Below are 19,776 nucleotides of genomic sequence, written 5' to 3'. Positions count from 1 at the left end.
TGGCTTTGCAGGCAAGTGCCTTAACTGCTAAGCCATCTCTCCAGCCCTTTATTCATTTATTTATTTGAGAGAGAGGGAAAGAAAGAGACAGATAGAGAGAATAGGTGCACCAGGCCCTCTGGCCACTGCAAATGAACTCCAGATGCATATGCCACCTTGTACATCTGGCTTACGTGGGTCCTGGGAATTGATCCTGGATCCTTAGGCTTCCTCTAAGCCATCTTCTTTCCTTCTCTAAATCTGATAAAGCCTCTCTAAACTTTACCCACTGGTCTATGGATTTTAATCCTTTTTTTTTTTAAGGTATTGTCTCACTCTAGTCCAGGCTGACCTGGAATTCACTAGATAGTCTCAGGGTAGCCTCAAACTCACAGCAATCCTCCTACCTCTGCCTCTGGAGTGCTGGGATTAGAGGCGTGTGCCACCACACCCGACTTGGATTTTAATTTTTTTTATTTTAATTCTTTAAATTCATAAGACAAGAATCCAGGGTACTCTGAATTTATTGGCACATTAGCATATTGTTGTAACCCCAAAATTCCTGTTTCAGCTTCATTATGGATCAGATAAAAAAATCTCCACATCAAGGTTTTTGTTTTTTTCTTTTTGAGGTAGGGTCTCACTCTGGTCCAGTCTGACCTGGAATTCACTATGTAGTCTCAGGATGGCCTAGAACTCCTAATGATCCTCCAACCTCTGCCTCCCGAGTACTGGGATTACAGGCGTGCACTACCATGCCCGGTTTATGTCAAGTATTTTTAAATTCACAGTCTGCAACGTTTTTAATTCATTCTCTGCATCCAGCTACATTGAAAAGTCCTGGCTAGGCGTACACTTGAAATAGTCTGTTACTCATCTCCTGGCTGAGGGTTCTATGGCTCCACCTGGATTGAGACTGGGGCAGGCAAGAAGCTTTTCAAATGTTGGTCTCTGCCAATGTTACAACTCAGAAGCCCTTGATGCTGAAGATTGGACAGCTCTCGGTACATCCTCTGGCGACCATGGCTGCATGTCCTCCACTCTGACTCCTTCTAGCCCCCCTCTCTCTCTTTCTCTCTCTCTGTATGTGTGTGAAGAAAACTTCAAAGTGTCTGTGTTCCACCTTCTTTGAGACAAAGTTTCTTTTCTTTCTTTTTCTTTCAAGATAGGGTCTCACTCTAGCCCAGGCTGACCTGGAATTCACTATGGAGTCTCAGGGTGGCCTTGAACTCACGGCGATCCTCCTACCTCTGCCTCCCAAGTGCTGGGATTAAAGGCGTGTGCCACCACATCCCCCCTAAGGCAATTTCCTTTTTTTAAAAATATTATTTATTTATTTATTTGATACAGAGAAAGAGGCATGGGGGAGGGGGAGGGAGGAGGGGAGAGAATGGGCATGCCAGGGCCTTCAGCCACTGTAAAGGAACTCCAGATGCATGTGCACCCTTATGCATCTGGCTTACGTGGGTCTTGGAGAATCAAACTGGGATTCTTTGGCTTTGCAGGCAAATACCTTAACTGGTAAGCCATCTCTCCATCCCCTAAGACAATATCTTTTCTTTGTCACAAATAGGACCTTTTATTTGTCACTATTAAGACTAGAATTTTATAATCATGGAAAATGTTAATAAAAATTAAAAAAAAAAAAAACTAGAATTTTAAACTGACTCTTGCGCCGGTGGCCCATATCCATCAGCTCGCTCGGCTTTAGCGCCTGTTTTGTCACCAGTAGCCTTTCTAGAACTACTGCCTTCACTGCGAAGCTCCATGAGTTTTCCCAATTCAAATGTGGGCTTCTTCAGCATTTTTACTTTTCTAACGAAGACGTCATGAAGAGGGTAAATACACTGATAAGCCTTTTCTATGTCTTTCCCAATACTGTCTGGAATCAATTTATTAACCACTTCTTTCAAATCATTTGTCTGCACCTCTCGGATCATGATTTCCATCATCACCTTCCGGATCTGGCAGACCTGTTGGTGCTGCGCATAGGATGTCTTGTGGATCTGGTGGTTGCGTTTTTTTAGTAAAACCAACACAGAACAGGCAAAGCAAATAGCTGTCTTGACATCAACATGAGCTTCAATCATGGTCTGCCACTTAAAAAAAATTTTTTTGGACTTCCAGTTAAGATGGCGGCGTAGGTACCACACCAAAGCAGCCTGGGGGGGAAAAAAGACCAAAAAACCTCAGCAAAATACACACTTTTACTAAAAAGTGAGGTGTATAGGAAACTGAAGTGGCAGCGGAGAAGTAGGAGAGATCCAGAGCATCCAGAGCCCGCACAGGCCGGAAAAAGTGGCCCCCGCAGCTCCACCAACCGCGGCGGCAGCGGGGCGCACCAGAAAGCCGCCAGGCTCGGCTAGAGCCGCAGGAAAAGCCAGGTGCGGGATTTTCCCCTCACACCGCGCTCTCCGCAACTCAGGACACGTGAGGGGAGAGCGGCAGTGAGCAGCGGAGGAGCAGACCGCGAGGTAGAAGAACGCTTGGAGCAGCGAGACAACCAGAGCAGCTGCGGCTCCCTCCCCTCCCCCACTGCCAGAGCCCAGCTCCAGCGAACAGAGCAGCGGCCCGGGACCCGGCCACGCCAACAGCGGGACCCAAGCAGGAGCAGAGTTCAGCAGCAACATCAGCATCTCCGGAACCGATACCAGTGGCCCCTAGCAGCGGCAGACCCAGGAGCGGCAACAACAGCAGACCCAGAAGCAGCAGCAGTTCCAGCAGCGGGGGAGCTGATCTGCAGGGCCACAATTGCCAGGCTTGGTTTGCCCCGCAGGAAAAGCCAGTGCCCAGCTCCAGAAATCAGAACAGCAGCCCGACGACCCAGTGAGCAACTTGACTGAGACCAAACTCATCCAAGGTAACTGGGTTTGCACCAGGGAAGGGTCACACTTGGTCACAAGCTGACTGGGATCCCTCAACAGACCAGAAATCTTAACCTCTATGTTGATAGAGGATCTGGATGTTATAATAACTACTGTGGCATACATACTTGGAGCTGTTTTTGACTGAATGGGTACAGTGTTTAGTTAACTTTTAGGATCTACCGGTGTTTTATTCCACTCAGCCTACTTGAATACTCCTATAGCAGGGAAACTCAACCCCTAAGAACATCTTTGTAGATACTCTGAGAGTCTTAAGAGCCACACCTAATACCTTAAGGTCCTACCCTGAAAATATATTACATCAAATCAATTGATACAGCTAAGAATACACAGCTAGCTAGAAAATCCAAGCATTAACTTAATCCAAGATGCAAAAATATATACATTATAACACAAGAAACACTAAAAAGCAAGACGACATAAATCCACCTAAAAGTATTAATGCATCAGAAATGTCCTCCAGTGAGAAAGAGTTAGAGGAAATGCCTGAGAAAAAGTTCAAAAGAATAATTATAAATATGTTCAAAGAGGTCAAAGAACACATGAAAACAATCAAAGAAGAAATCAAAGAGGAAATCAAAGGAATCAAAGAAGAGGCAGGACACCAATTTAATGAAATAAAGAAGGCAATACAAGACATAAATAGAGAAATAGAAATAATAAAGAAAAACCAGTCAGAATTACTAGCAATGAAGAACACAGTTAATGAAATAAAAAACTCTGTAGAAAATCTCACCAGTAGGATGGATGAGGGAGAGGACAGAATATCTAAGCTAGAAGATCAGGTGGCAGACCTAATGCAGTCCAACAAAGAGAAAGACAAACTTATAGAAAAGTATGAGTGGGAATTTCAAGATATTCGGGACACTATGAAAAGATCCAATATAAGAATTCAGGGCATAGTAGAAGGAGAAGAATTCCACTCCAGAGGCATAGTAGGCATCTTCAACAAAATCATAGAGGAAAATTTTCCCCAAATTGGGAAAGAGGTGCCAATACAGATACAGGAAGCCTTTAGAACCCCAGCCAGACAAAACACAGAAAGAAACTCTCCTCGCCACATTATACTCAAACTTCCAAACACACAAACCAAAGAAAAAATATTGAAAGCAGTTAGAGAGAAAAATCAAGTTACCTACAAAAGCAAGCCCATCAGGATTACAGCAGATTATTCAACACAAACTTTTAAAGCCAGAAGGGCCTGGAGTGATATATTCCAAGTTCTGAAAGATAACAACTGTCAACCAAGGTTACTTTATCCTGCAAAGTTATCCATCCAAATAGATGGAGAAATAAAGACATTCCATGACAAAAGCAGGTTAAAGGAATATCTGAAGACAAAACCAGCTCTACAGAAAATACTTGATAGAATCCTCCATGCTGAACAAAAGGAAAAGCACACATATAAGGAACCTAGAAAAAACCAGCCATACTCAAATACCAGTTAACAGAAGAGAGCACAGGTAGAACAAGTAACACACACACACACACACACACAAATGGCAAACATAAATACACACCTTTCAATAATATCTCTTAATATCAACGGTCTCAATGCCCCAACGAAAAGACATAGATTTGCAGACTGGGTTAAAAAGCAGGATCCTACAATTTGTTGTCTTCAAGAAATTCACATTTCTACAAAGGATAGACATTATCTTAGGGTGAAAGGTTGGAAGACGGTGTTTCAAGCAAATGGGCCTAGAAAACAAGCAGGGGTTGCTATCCTAATATCAGACAGGGTGGACTTTAGTCCGAAGTTAGTCAAAAAAGATAAGGAAGGTCACTTTATATTGATTAAGGGCACACTACAACAGGAGGACATTACAATCCTAAACATATATGCACCTAACATGGGGGCTCCCAAATTCGTCAAACAAACACTATTAGAACTAAGGTCACAGATAACACCAAACACGGTGGTGGTGGGTGACTTTAACACCCCACTCTCATCAATTGACAGGTCATCCAGGGAAAGAATAAACAGAGAGGCATCTGGACTAAATGAGGTCATAGAAGGAATGGACCTAACAGATATATACAGGACATTTCATCGAAAGGCTGCAGAATATACATTCTTTTCAGCAGCACATGGAACATTCTCTAAAATAGACCATATATTAGGACACAAAGAAAATCTTAACAAATTCAGGAAAATTGAAATAATTCCTTGCATTCTATCTGACCACAATGGAATTAAACTACAAATCAGTAGCAAGAAAGGCTATAGAGCATACACAAAATCATGGAAACTAAACAATACACTACTAAATGATGAGTGGGTCAATGAAGAAATCAAAAAGGAAATCAAAAAATTTATAGAGTCAAATGATAATGAGAACACAACATACCAAAATCTCTGGGACACAATGAAGGCAGTTCTAAGAGGTAAATTTATAGCCTTAAGTGCCTATATTAAGAAATTAGAAAGGTCGCAAGTAAACGACCTAATGCTTCGCCTTAAAGCCTTGGAAAAAGAAGAACAAGGCAAACCAAAAAGTAGTAGACGGGAAGAAATAATAAAGATTAGGGCAGAAATTAATGAAATAGAAACAAAAAGAACAATCCAAAGAATTAATGAAACAAAGAGTTGGTTCTTTGAAAGGATAAACAAGATTGATAAACCCTTAGCAAATCTGACCAAAAGAAAGAGAGAAGAGACACAAATTAATAAAATCAGAGATGAACAAGGTAACATCACAACAGATTCCAGAGAAATTCAAAAAATTATAGGGACATACTATAAAAGCATATACTCCACAAAGTATGAAAATCTGAAAGAAATGGATGATTTCCTTGATCTATATGACCTACCTAAATTAAATCAAAATGAGATTAATCACTTAAATAGACCTATAACAAACATGGAGATCCGAGCAGTTATCAATAATCTCCCAACTAAAAAAAGCCCAGGCCCGGATGGATTCACTGCTGAATTTTACCAGACTTTTAAGGAAGAGCTAACACCATTGCTTCTTAAGCTTTTCCAGGAAATAGAAAAAGAAGGAATCCTACCAAACTCCTTCTATGAGGCCAGCATCACCCTGATACCAAAACCAGGCAAAGATAGAACAAAAAAAGAAAATTACAGACCAATCTCCCTCATGAACATAGATGCAAAAATTCTCAACAAAATATTGGCAAACAGAATACAAGAGTATATCAAAAAGATCATTCACCCTGACCAAGTAGGCTTTATCCCAGAGATGCAGGGATGGTTCAACATACGCAAATCTATAAATGTAATACATTACATAAATGGGTTGAAGGACAAAAATCACATGATCATCTCATTAGATGCAGAGAAAGCATTTGACAAAATCCAACATCCCTTCATGATAAAAGTCCTACAGAGACTGGGAATAGAAGGAACATATCTCAATATAATAAAGGCTATTTATGACAAGCCTACAGCCAACATATTACTAAATGGGGATAAACTGGAAGCTTTTCCACTAAAATCAGGAACAAGACAAGGGTGTCCACTGTCTCCACTTCTATTTAATATAGTTTTGGAAGTCTTAGCCATAGCAATAAGGCAAGAGACACACATAAAAGGGATACAAATTGGAAAGGAAGAAATCAAGTTATCATTATTTGCAGATGACATGATTCTATACATAAAGGACCCTAAAGACTCTACTACCAAGCTGTTAGAGCTGATCAAAACCTACAGCAATGTAGCAGGATACAAAATAAATACACAGAAATCAGTAGCCTTCGTATATGCTAACAACAAACACACAGAGGATGAAATCAGAGAATCACTCCCATTCACAATTGCATCAAAAAAAATAAAATACCTTGGAATAAACCTAACTAAGGAAGTAAAGAATCTATACAATGAGAACTTTAAGACACTCAAGCGAGAAATTGCAGAAGACACTAGAAAGTGGAGAAACATCCCTTGTTCCTGGCTTGGAAGAATCAATATCGTGAAAATGGCAATCTTACCTAAAGCAATCTACACATTTAATGCAATCCCTATCAAAATTCCAAAGGTTTTCTTCATGGAAATAGAAAAAACAATCCAAAAATTCATTTGGAATCACAAAAAACCTCGAATATCTAAAATAATACTGAGCAACAAAAAAGAGGCTGGTGGTATCACCATACCTGATTTTAACCTATACTACACAGCCATAGTAACAAAAACAGCATGGTACTGGCACAAAAACAGACATGTAGATCAGTGGAACAGAATAGAGGACCCAGATGTAAGCCCAAGTAGCTATAGCCACCTGATATTCGATAAAAATGCCAAAAATACTCATTGGAGAAGAGACAGCCTCTTCAGCAAATGGTGTTTTGAAAACTGGATAAATATCTGCAGAAGGATGAAAATAGATTCTTCTCTCTCGCCATGCACAAGAATTAAGTCCAAATGGATTAAAGACCTTAACATCAGACCGGAAACTTTGAAACTGCTAGAGGAAAAAGTAGGGGAAACCCTTCAACATATTGGTCTTGGCAAAGACTTTCTGAATACAACCCCAATTGCTCAGGCAATAAAACCACAGATTAACCACTGGGACCTAATGAAATTACAAAGATTTTGCACCGCAAAGGACACAGTGAAAAAAGCAAAGAGGCAACCTACAGAATGGGAAAAAATCTTTGCCAGCTATATATCTGATAGAGGATTAATATCTAGGATATACAAAGAACTCAAAAAGTTAACTAATAAGGAATCAAACAGGCCAATCAAAAAATGGGCTAAGGAGCTAAATAGAGAGTTCTCAAAGGAAGAAATACGAATGGCATATAAGCACCTAAAAAAATGTTCTACGTCACTAGTCATCAGGGAAATGCAGATTAAAACTACATTGAGATTCCATCTCACTCCTGTCAGATTGGCCACCATCATGAAAACAAATGATCATAAATGTTGGCGGGGATGTGGAAAAAAAGGAACCCTTCTGCACTGCTGGTGGGAATGCAATCTGGTCCAGCCATTGTGGAAAACAGTGTGGAGGTTCCTAAAGCAGCTAGAGATTGATCTACCATATGACCCAGCTATAGCACTCCTAGGCATATATCCAAAGAACTCATCTCATTTCCTTAGAAGTACATGCTCAACCATGTTTATTGCTGCTCAATTTATAATAGCTGGGAAATGGAACCAGCCTAGATGTCCCTCAACAGATGAGTGGATAATGAAGATGTGGTACATTTATACAATGGTGTTCTACTCAGCGGTAAAGAAAAATGAAGTTATGAAATTTGCAGAAAAATGGATGGACCTGGAAAGTATTATACTAAGTCAGGTAACCCAGGCCCAGAAAGCCAAGCGCCACATGTTCTCTCTCATATGGGGATCCTAGCTACAGATGACTGGGCTTCTGTGTGAGAATGAAAATACTTAGTAGCAGAGGCCAGTAAGTTGAAAAGGAGACATAAAGGGTGGAGAAAGGAAGGGAGGAGGATACTTAATAGGTTGATATTGTATATATGTAATTACAATGATTGTAATGGGGAGGTAATATGATTGAGAATGGAATTTCAAACGGGAAAGTGTGGGGGTGGGGAGGGAGGGAATTACCATGGGATATATTTTATAATCATGGGAAATGTTAATAAAAATTAAAAAAAAAAAACAAGAAGAAAACAACAAGAAAAAAAAAAAACCAACAACAAAAAAAAAAAAAAGAAAAATGGCAAATATAAATACACACCTTTCAATAATATCTCTTAATATCAATGGCCTCAATGCCCCAACAAAAAGACATAGATTTACAGACTGGGTTAAAAAGCAGGATCCTACAATTTGTTGTCTCCAAGAAACTCACCTTTCTACAAAGGATAGACATTACCTTAGGGTGAAAGGTTGGAAGACGGTGTTTCAAGCAAATGGGCCTAGAAAACAAGCAGGGGTTGCTATCCTAATATCAGACAGGGTAGACTTTAGTCCGACGTTAGTCAAGAAAGATAAGGAAGGTCACTTTATATTGATTAAGGGCACACTCCAACAGGAGAACATTACAATCCTAAACATATATGCACCTAACATGGGGGCTCCCAAATTCGTCAAACAAACACTATTAGAACTAAGGTCACAGATAACACCAAACACAGTGGTGGTGGGTGACTTTAACACCCCACTCTCATCAATTGACAGGTCATCCAGGGAAAAAATAAACAGAGAGGCATCTGGACTAAATGAGGTCATAGAAGGAATGGACTTAACAGATATATACAGGACATTTCATCCAAAGGCTGCAGAATATACATTCTTTTCAGCAGCACATGGAACATTCTCTAAAATAGACCATATATTAGGACACAAAGCAAATCTTAACAAATTCAGGAAAATTGAAATAATTCCTTGCATTCTATCTGACCACAATGGAATTAAACTACAAATCAGTAGCAAGAAAGGCTATAGAGCATACACAAAATCATGGAAACTAAACAATACACTACTAAATGATGAATGGGTCAATGAAGAAATCAAAAAGGAAATCAAAAAATTTATAGAGTCAAATGATAATGAGAACACAACATACCAAAATCTCTGGGACACAATGAAGGCAGTTCTAAGAGGTAAATTTATAGCCTTAAGTGCCTATATTAAGAGATTAGAAAGGTCACAAGTAAAGGACCTAATGCTTTGCCTTAAAGCTTTGGAAAAAGAAGAACAAGGCAAACCAAAAATCAGTAAACGGGAAGAAATAATAAAGATTAGGGCAGAAATTAATGAAATAGAAACAAAAAGAACAATCCAAAGAATTAATGAAACAAAGAGTTTGTTCTTTGAAAGGATAAACAAGATTGATAAACCCTTAGCAAATCTGACCAAAAGAAAGAGAGAAGAGACACAAATTAATAAAATCAGAGATGAACAAGGTAACATCACAACAGATTCCAGAGAAATTCAAAAAATCATAGGGACATACTATAAAAGCATATACTCCACAAAGTATGAAAATCTGAAAGAAATGGATGATTTCCTTGATCTATATGACCTACCTAAATTAAATCAAAATGAGATTAATCACTTAAATAGACCTATAATAAACATGGAGATCCGAACGGTTATCAATAATCTCCCAACTAAAAAAAGCCCAGGCCCGGATGGATTCACTGCTGAATTTTACCAGACTTTTAAGGAAGAGCTAACACCATTGCTTCTTAAGCTTTTCCAGGAAATAGAAAAAGAAGGAATTCTACCAAACTCCTTCTATGAGGCCAGCATCACCCTGATACCAAAACCAGGCAAAGATAGAACAAAAAAAGAAAATTACAGACCAATCTCCCTCATGAACATAGATGCAAAAATTCTCAACAAAATATTGGCAAACAGAATACAAGAATATATCAAAAAGATCATTCACCCTGAACAGTAGGCTTTATCCCAGAGATGCAGGGATGGTTCAACATACGCAAATCTATAAATGTAATACATTACATAAACGGGTTGAAGGACAAAAATCACATGATCATCTCATTAGATGCAGAGAAAGCATTTAATAAAATCCAACATCCCTTCATGATAAAAGTCCTACAGAGACTGGGAATAGAAGGAACATATCTCAATATAATAAAGGCTATTTATGACAAGCCTACAGCCAACATATTACTAAATGGGGAAAAACTGGAAGCTTTTCCACTAAAATCAGGAACAAGACAAGGGTGTCCACTGTCCCCACTTTTATTTAATATAGTTTTGGAAGTCTTAGCCATAGCAATAAGGCAAGAGACACACATAAAAGGGATACAATTTGGAAAGAAAGAGATCAAGTTATCATTATTTGCAGATGACATGATTCTATACATAAAGGACCCTAAAGACTCTACTAGCAAACTGTTAGAGCTGATCAAAACCTACAGCAATGTAGCAGGATACAAAATAAACACACAGAAATCAGTAGCCTTCATATATGCCAACAACAAACACACAGAGGATGAAATCAGAGAATCACTCCCGTTCACAATTGCATCAAAAAAAAAAATAAAGTACCTTGGAATAAACCTAACCAAGGAAGTAAAGAATCTCTACAATGAGAACTTTAAAACACTCAAGCGAGAAATTGCAGAAGACACTAGAAAGTGGAGAAACATCCCTTGTTCCTGGCTTGGAAGAATCAATATTGTGAAAATGGCAATCTTACCTAAAGCAATCTACACATTTAATGCAATCCCTATCAAAATTCCAAAGGCTTTCTTCATGGAAATAGAAAAAACAATCCAAAAATTCATTTGGAATCACAAAAAACCTCGAATATCTAAAATAATACTGAGCAACAAAAAAGAGGCTGGTGGTATCACCATACCTGATTTTAACCTATACTACACAGCCATAGTAACAAAAACAGCATGGTACTGGCACAAAAACAGACATGTAGATCAGTGGAACAGAATAGAGGACCCAGAATAGAGGACCCAAGTAGCTATAGCCACCTGATATTCGATAAAAATGCCAAAAATACTCATTGGAGAAGAGACAGCCTCTTCAGCAAATGGTGTTTTGAAAACTGGATAAATATCTGTAGAAGGATGAAAATAGATTCTTCTCTCTCGCCATGCACAAGAATTAAGTCCAAATGGATTAAAGACCTTAACATCAGACCTGAAACTCTGAAACTGCTAGAGGAAAAAGTAGGGGAAACCCTTCAACATATTGGTCTTGGCAAGGACTTTCTGAATACAACCACAATTGCTCAGGCAATAAAACCACAGATTAATCACTGGGACCTCATGAAATTACAAAGATTTTGCACTGCAAAGGACACAGTGAAAAAAGCAAAGAGGCAACCTACAGAATGGGAAAAAATCTTCGCCAGCTATATATCTGATAGCGGATTAATATCTAGAATATACAAAGAACTCAAAAAGTTAAATAATAAGGAATCAAACAAGCCAATCAAAAAATGGGCTATGGAGCTAAATAGAGAGTTCTCAAAGGAAGAAATACGAATGGCATATAAGCATCTAAAAAAATGTTCTACGTCACTAGTTATCAAGGAAATGCAGATTAAAACTACATTGAGATTCCATCTCACTCCTGTCAGATTGGCCACCATCATGAAAACAAATGATCATAAATGTTGGCGGGGATGTGGAAAAAAAGGAACCCTTCTGCACTGCTGGTGGGAATGCAATCTGGTCCAGCCATTGTGGAAAAGTGTGGAGGTTCCTAAAACAGCTAAATATTGATCTACCATATGACCCAGCTATAGCACTCCTAGGCATATATCCAAAGGACTCATCTCATTTCCTTAGAAGTACATGCTCAACCATGTTTATTGCTGCTCAATTTATAATAGCTGGGAAATGGAACCAGCCTAGATGTCCCTCAACAGATGAATGGATAATGAAGATGTGGCACATTTATACAATGGTGTTCTACTCAGCGGTAAAGAAAAATGAAGTTATGAAATTTGCAGAAAAATGGATGGACCTGGAAAGTATTATACTAAGTGAAGTAACCCAGGCCCAGAAAGCCAAGTGCCACATGTTCTCTCTCATATGTGGATCCTAGCTACAGATGATTGGGCTTCTGCATGAGAATGAAAATACTTAGTAGCAGAGGCCAGTAAGGTAAAAAAGAGACATAAAGGGTAGAGAAAGGAAGGGAGGAGGATACTTAATAGGTTGATATTACAATGATTGTAATGGGGAGGTAATATGATGGAGAATGGAATTTCAAATGGGAAAGTGTGGGAGTGGGTAGGGAGGGAATTACCATGGGATATATTTTATAATCATGGAAAATGTTAATAAAAATTTTTAATTAAAAAAAATAGGAAAAACAATTTTTTGTTTGTTTATTTTTACTTATTTGAGAGCGACAGAGAGAGAGAGAGAGAGGCATAGAGCAAGAGAGAGAATGGGCGCCAGATGCGTGTGCCCCCTTGTGCATCTGGCTAACGTGGGTCCTGGGGTATCAAGCCTCGAACTGGGGTCCTTAGGCTTCACAGGCAAGTGCTTAACCACTAAGCCATCTCTCCAGCTTGGCCTGCCACTTTTTGGCCATGGAACACATTTTGTCCCGGGTGAGATCCATGCCATGGAAGTTAGTCAGACAGTTTTGGCCCTGAATATCTTCAGTGATGAGCTTGGACCTTCTGAAGGCAACTTCATCCTTCTGCAGGTCAGCAAGGCTCACTTCAAAGACACGCCCCTTGAGGCCATCACAGGCAATTTTGGTTCCTTGAGTCCTGGTGACTAGCATCTTTCCAATATTTCGAATATTAAACATAGCCGGTGCCTTCTCATCATACCAATCTTTCTTAGAAAATGGATCAACCGCTTTCTTCTTGGCTCCCTTCTTGCTGCCTTTCGTAAGGCGCTTGTCCAGTTTCTTGATGCTGCAAATGAATCACTGGACTGCACACAAATGTCAGGCCAGCTGGCCCATGAGTTTTGCATTCTCCCAGTCATTTACTGTTATCAGTGCTTTATGATCACAGGTACGTGAGCCACTTTGCATCCAGCTTCACATAGGTGCTGGGGGATTGAATCAAGGCCTGCAGGCTTTGCAAGCAAGAACCTTTAGCTGCTCAGCCGTCTCCGTAGCCTCTCCTTCTAGCCTCTCATCAGTTCTCTGCTCTCACCGTGGCTTCTTCTTCCCTTCTTCCTGTCCTGGTCATTCTCCAACTGGTCAGCTGCTGTTTCAGTTGTCAGTGGCAGCTGACAACATGACTTGGGACTACCCACCTGTGTTGGGACAGCATTCAGGAACCCTCATCCTGCAACTGGCCACTGGGTACAGCAGGGACCACTTAGGTACGTACCCCCTCCCATGAGTTGAGATTCTGGTGAGTGGATGGGATGCCCACAAGTCTGAAGGGCAGCCACGCCACACAGGTTCTGCTAGGTAGATTCAGGCCTGTGGGTGCTTCTGGGGGAGGGGCTGGTTGCCCCTCCAGCTGTCTATCAAGTGGCCGTGCCAAGGCCTCCATCCTGCCACATCTTCATGGAGCTCAGGAGCTGAGAGCTGATAGCCAACATGCATATTTGAGAGCCAGTGTCAGAAAATGGGTGTGCTGTATAACAATTTCCTCTAAATTGAAACATTCCCTTCGGGTGTGGGGGGGAAGGAAGCTCAGGAAACCCAGGGACAAGTCTGAGAAAAAGGTTGCACAAGACCCCTCGGCAAGGTTATATAAAGGGAAAAACAACTGCTCAAGAGGAAACTGGGCTATTCCATGATGTAGTCACCCTAGAGTCGTCCACTGTGCCTGTAAGCGGCCCCTCACCCTGCTCTGTAAGTAACCCCAACACACCCCGATAAGCCAGTCTTGGTAAAGCACCGGTTCGCCAAAACTGGTCTGGCTGCACCGGAGCTTGGTCTGCGGTCTAGGCCCCGCTGTGGCGGGTGTTGGCGTCTGCGCAGGGAGCGCGTCCCGGACAGAGCGCTACAGCCGGCGCCGCCTTTGAAGCTCTTCTCAGCTGCTGGGAAGTTGCTGCAGCTCCTTAGCTTGGAGGGTCAGGAACCTTCCCTGGGCCATCTGGAAGCGTGGCATGGGGCGTCGGAAGTGCTAAGGTGCACACAGGCAGAGCCGAAAGGTCGGGCTGTTACAGAGCTGTCAAGGGCTGGAGCATGGGACCCTGGTGACAATCCACAGTCCCCAAGGGCCAGTGCCACTGCCCAGGTGGGAGTCTGCTCAGCCATCACGCTGTCCCCGGCGCCTCTGCGGCTCTGGCTGCTTGGCGCGGCTCTGCTCTTTGCTCCTTCCGCACTACTGAAAGCATGCCAGGAAAGGCCACCCGAGAAAAGTCCATTGTGGACCTCATGCTGCAAAACCAGAGAAGGTAACACAGGGAAGTGGCTTCCAGGCAACTCCCTGGGTGAGCCTGAGCAGCTTGCTTGATGTAGCCCAAGACTGGGTGTCGGGACCAGTCATGGCTGTTTATTTGGCCAATCACAGCCTCGCCTCCAGCATTAAACCAAGTCTTGTGTTTTGGACCAATCGTAATATTCCCTCCACCAGAGGGAGTACTTCCTTCTACACAGTGTGAAAATGGTTCCTTCAGGTTTAGGACTGCAAGGGTCTGCTATTAACTATTTCAAACGGTCCTGGAAGGCACTATGCCTTCAGGATTCAGGGCTATCAGCTGCAATATTTTTTAAAGTTCCTTTTATATTGTTTGTTTTAATTTTTTAAATTTATTATATTAAAAATTATTTATTTATTTGCAAGCAGAGAGAGAGAGAGAGAGAGAGAGAGAGAGAGAGAGACACATAGAGAAAAAGAGAGACAGAATGGGCATGCCAGGGCCTCTAGTCACTGCAAACAAACTCCAGATGCATGGGCCCATTTTGTGTATCTGGCTTACTTGGATACTGGGGAATTGAACTTAGGTCATTAGGTTTTGCAGGCAAATGCCTTAACCACTGAGCCATCTCTTCAGCCCCCTAAAATTATTTATTTATTTGAAATAGAGAAAGAGGCAGATAGAGAGAGAAATGGAGGGAGGAAGGGAGAGAATGGGCGTGCTAGGGCCTCCAGCCACTGCAAACAAACTCCAGATGCATGCGCCACCTTATGCATCTGGCTTACATGGGTACTGGGAAATGGAACTGGGGTATTTAGGCTTCGCAGGCAAGTGCCTTAACTGCTAAGCCATCTCTCCAGCCCCTCAGCTGCAATCCTTTTGCATAAATTGTCTCAGGGTATCTGTGGAGGGGCTGGGGAGATGATGGCTCAGTGGTTAGAGGTGCTTTCTTGCAATGCCTGGCAACCCAGTTTCAATTTCTCGGCACTCATGTAGAGTCAGACTCAAAAGGTGGCTCAGACACACTCATTTACAGTGGCAAGAGACACTGATATGCTCCCCTCACACACACACACACACACACACACACACACACACACACACACACAAACACACACACAAATAAAGATAAGTAAAATAAATTTTAAAAAAGGATTGGTGGAGATTCTAGAAGGCTGGGGTATGTGTGAAGGTAGTCTGATGGGCTGTGAGGTCACTAGGGCACACTCGTGACCCCAGCACTCTTCCACAAAGAAGCAATGAATAACTCACAATTTAGGATTTAACACCCCATTTTCAATAAGTAATAAAAATAAATTGGGCTGGAGAGATGGCTTAGCAGTTAAACGCTTGCCTGTGAAGCCTAAGGACCCCGGTTCGAGGCTCGGTTCCCCAGGTCCCACGTTAGCCAGATGCACAAGGGGGCGCACGCGTCTGGAGTTCGTTTGCAGAGGCTGGGAGCCCTGGCGCACCCATTCTCTCTCTCTCCCTCTATCTGTCTTTCTCTCTGTGTCTGTCGCTCTCAAATAAATAAATTAATTAATTAATTAAAAAAATAAATAAATAAAAATAAATAGAAAATGAGTAAGGGTTAAGAATATGAAAAACACTATCAAGTAGCTTGACTTAACTGGTGATTGTAGAAAATATTACTGTCATAGAAAAACACACTTGCCAATGAAGAAGATATTCTGAGCTATCACACAAGTCTCGGCAAATTTAAGAGGATTCGTTATCTAATTATCATGAATTAAGTCAGAAATAAAAAAAATAGAAATAGCTCTGGGAATTCTCTAAATATTTGGAAGCTAAGTGACATATGGTTAAATAATGAACGGGTGAAAACCATCAGAAGGTAAAGTAAAACGTGTTTTGAGTTAAATAAGCATGAAAAACATTTTATCACATCACGACAGTATGACAATATGTCAGATGCAGCTGAAATGTATTTAGGAAGAAATTTAAATCACTAAATATATGTATTAGAGGGGCTGGGGAGATGGCTCAGAGTTAAAGGAGCTTCTTGCAAAGTCAGCCGTCCCAGGTTCTATTCCCCAGTACCCATGTAAAGCCAGATGCACAAAGTGGTGCATGTGTTTGGAGTTCATTTGCAGCAGCAGGAGGCCCTGGCATGCCCATATTCTCTCTCTGTCTCTCTCTCTCTCTGAAATAAATAATAAAATATTTTTAAAAAGAGGATTTGAGCCAGGCATGGTGGCACACACCCTTAATCCCAGCACTCGGGAGGCAGAAGTAGGAGGATCGCCATGAGTTCAAGGCCACCCTGAGACTACATAGTTAATTCCAGGTCAGCCTGAGCTAGAGTGAAACCCTACCTTGAAAAAACAAAGAAAAAAAAAAGAGGATTTGCTTTAAAAATAAATAAATTTTGTCTTTGAAAGCTGGGCATGGTAGCACATGCCTTTGATTCCAGTACTTGGGAGGCAGAGGTAGGAGGATTGCCGTGAGTTCGAGGCCACACTGAGACTACATAGTAAATTCTAGGTCAGCCTGGGCTAGAGTGAGACCCTCCCTGGAAAAGCCAAAAACAACAACAGCAACAAAAACCTCTGACTTTGGTGGAGAGATGACTTAGCAGTTAAGCTACTGGCCTGCAAAGTCTAAGAACACATGTTTGACTCTCCAGATCCCATGTAAGACAGATGTACAAAGTGATGCATGCATCTGGAATTTGATTACAGTGGCTGGAGGCCCTGGCACACCAATTCTTTCTCTCCCTCGCTCCTGCGTTCTCACATAAAAAAAAAAAAAAGGTCAGTCTGGGGCTGGAGAGATGGCTTAGCGGTTAAGGTGCTTGCTGCAAAGCCAAAGAACCTCAGTTCGACTCCTCAGGACCCATGTAAGCCAGATGCACAAGGTGGTGCATGCATCTGGAGTTTGCAGTGACTGGAAGCCCTGGTGTGCCCATTCTCTCTCTCTTTCTCTCCCTCTCTCTCTCTCTCTCTCTCTCTCTCTCTCTCTCTCTCTCTCTCTCTGCTTCTTTCATGCTCTCAAATAAATACATTTAAAAAAAAAAAGCCAGGCGTGGTGGCGCACACCTTTAATCCCAGCACTCGGGAGGCAGAGGTAGGAGTACTGTCATGAGTTCAAAGCCACCCTGAGATGACAGAGTTAATTCCAGGTCAGCCTGGACCAGAGTGAGACCCTACCTCGAAAAACCAAAATTTAAAAAAAAAAAAAAAAAAGATCAGTCTGTTGGGCTTGCCTCAAAAAAAAAAGAGCCAGGTGTGGTGGCACACCTTTAATCCCAGCACTCGGGAGGCAGAGGTAGGAGGATTGCCGTGAGTTCAAGGCCACCCTGAGACTACATAGTGAATTCCAGGTCAGCCTGAGCTAGAGCTAGACCAACCTACCTTGAAAAACAAAACAAAACAATTTTTTTAAAAAGGGCCTTGGAGAGGGTTAAATGTACTTGCTTGTAAAACCTGACAATGCCAGGCTCAATTCCCCAGCCATCCACATAAAGCCAGACAAGCATTTGATTTTAGGGGCAAAAGATTCTAGTACATACATACATGTACATATAAATCAATAATGTTTTGAATGTATTAGGGATAGAGGGAGAGAAAGAGAAAGCGAGAGAATGGGCGTGCCAGGGCCTCCAACCACTGCAAACAAATTCCATATGCATGTGCCCCCTTGTGCATCTGGCTCACATGGGACCTGGAGAATCAAACCTGGGACCCTCAGCTTCTCAGGCAATTGCTTTAACTGCTAAGACATCTCTCCAGCCTTAAATAAATAAATTTTAAAAGAAGAAAACAACTTAAAATATCCATAAATCTATTAGATAAGCTCAATTTGTAATTAACTTTCCCACAAAGAAAACTAGGCTCAAGTGGCTTCCTGGATGAATCTAGAGAATAAAAGGGAAAAAAAATCCATTATGCATAAAATCTTCTGGAAAACAGAAGACTCATTCATTGAGCCAGTGACTGCCCTGGTACCATGGCTAGACAGAGACATCACAGAGGGAGACACCCCCACAGAACAGAACCTCTTATGAACATCGATGCAGGCATTCTTTTGATTTTGACATTTTTCTTTTGTTTTGTCTTTTTGAGGTAGGGTTTCACTCTAGCCCAGACTGACCTGGAAATTACTATGTCATCTCAAGGTGGCCTCAAACTCACTCCTTCCTCTGCCTCCCAAGTGCTGGGATTAGGGGCATGTGCCACAATGCTCCGCTTGATTTTGAAAATTTTTAGAGGCAGAAGTAGTAGGATCACCATGAGTTCAAGGCCACCCTGAGACACATAGTAAATTCCAGGTTAGCCTGGGTTAGAGTGAGACCCTACCTCAAAAAATCAAATAATAATAATAATAACAAATAAATTATATATATATATATGTTATTTGCAAGGAGAGAGAGAGAGAGAGAATGAATGGGTGTGCCAGGGCCTCCTGCCACTGCAAACCAACTCCAGATACATGGACCACTTTGTGCAACTGGCTTACGTGAGTTTTGGGGAATCAGATTCAGGCCATTAGGCTTCACAAGCAAGCACCTTTAACCACTGAACTATCTCCCTTGTCCTCTATCCTAATTTAACATATTTTATTTTTATTTATTTATTTGACAGAGAGAGAGAAAGAGAGAGAGAATGGGTGTGCCAGGACCTCCAGCCACCACAAACGAACTCCAGACACCTGTGCCACCTGTACATCTGGCTTACGTGGGTCCTAGGGAATTTGAACTGAGGTCCTTTGCAGGCAAGTGTCTTAACCGCTAAGCCATCTCTCCAACCCCCCTACACTGATTTAATATGCCTTCTCTGCCAGGATAAATTGTGTTATTACTTGAATGTGAAATATCCCCCACAGGCTCATGGGCTTGAATACTTCCCCAGCTGGGGGCCCTGTTTTGGAAGGTTGGAGAACCTTTAGGAAGTGAGGTCTGCCTGCAGGAGGTGGGTCACTACAGGGTGGGCCTTGAGGGTTATAGCGCAGCTCTACTTCCTGCCTGGTCCAGACTACACTGAGATATTTATTACTGCCTTCCTCCCATTCCCACTGCCATGGCCGCGAGCTGCTCCCGCTGTTGTGCCTTCCCTGTGATGATGTGCTTGTGGTCTGAACAAAGATCCAGAATAAATCCTTCCTGCCTGAATTTATTTCAGGTGTCGGATCACTTCAATGAGAAGAGAATCACAGACTGAAACCTCTGAGA

The 19,776-nt window shown here is 41.7% G+C and overlaps 1 pseudogene; it reads right to left on the bottom strand.

Moving 5' to 3' along the window:
* Positions 1 to 1,637: 1,637 nt before the first annotated feature.
* Positions 1,638 to 13,129, bottom strand: LOC123455820 (annotated as a pseudogene).
* Between the last annotated feature and the right edge of the window lie 6,647 nt (positions 13,130 to 19,776).

This window comes from Jaculus jaculus, chromosome 1 (genome assembly GCF_020740685.1).
Source record: "Jaculus jaculus isolate mJacJac1 chromosome 1, mJacJac1.mat.Y.cur, whole genome shotgun sequence".
NCBI classification, from domain to species: Eukaryota; Metazoa; Chordata; class Mammalia; order Rodentia; family Dipodidae; genus Jaculus; species Jaculus jaculus.
Note: the sequence above shows the minus strand (reverse complement) of the source record. Positions and strands in the feature narration are given on the sequence as shown.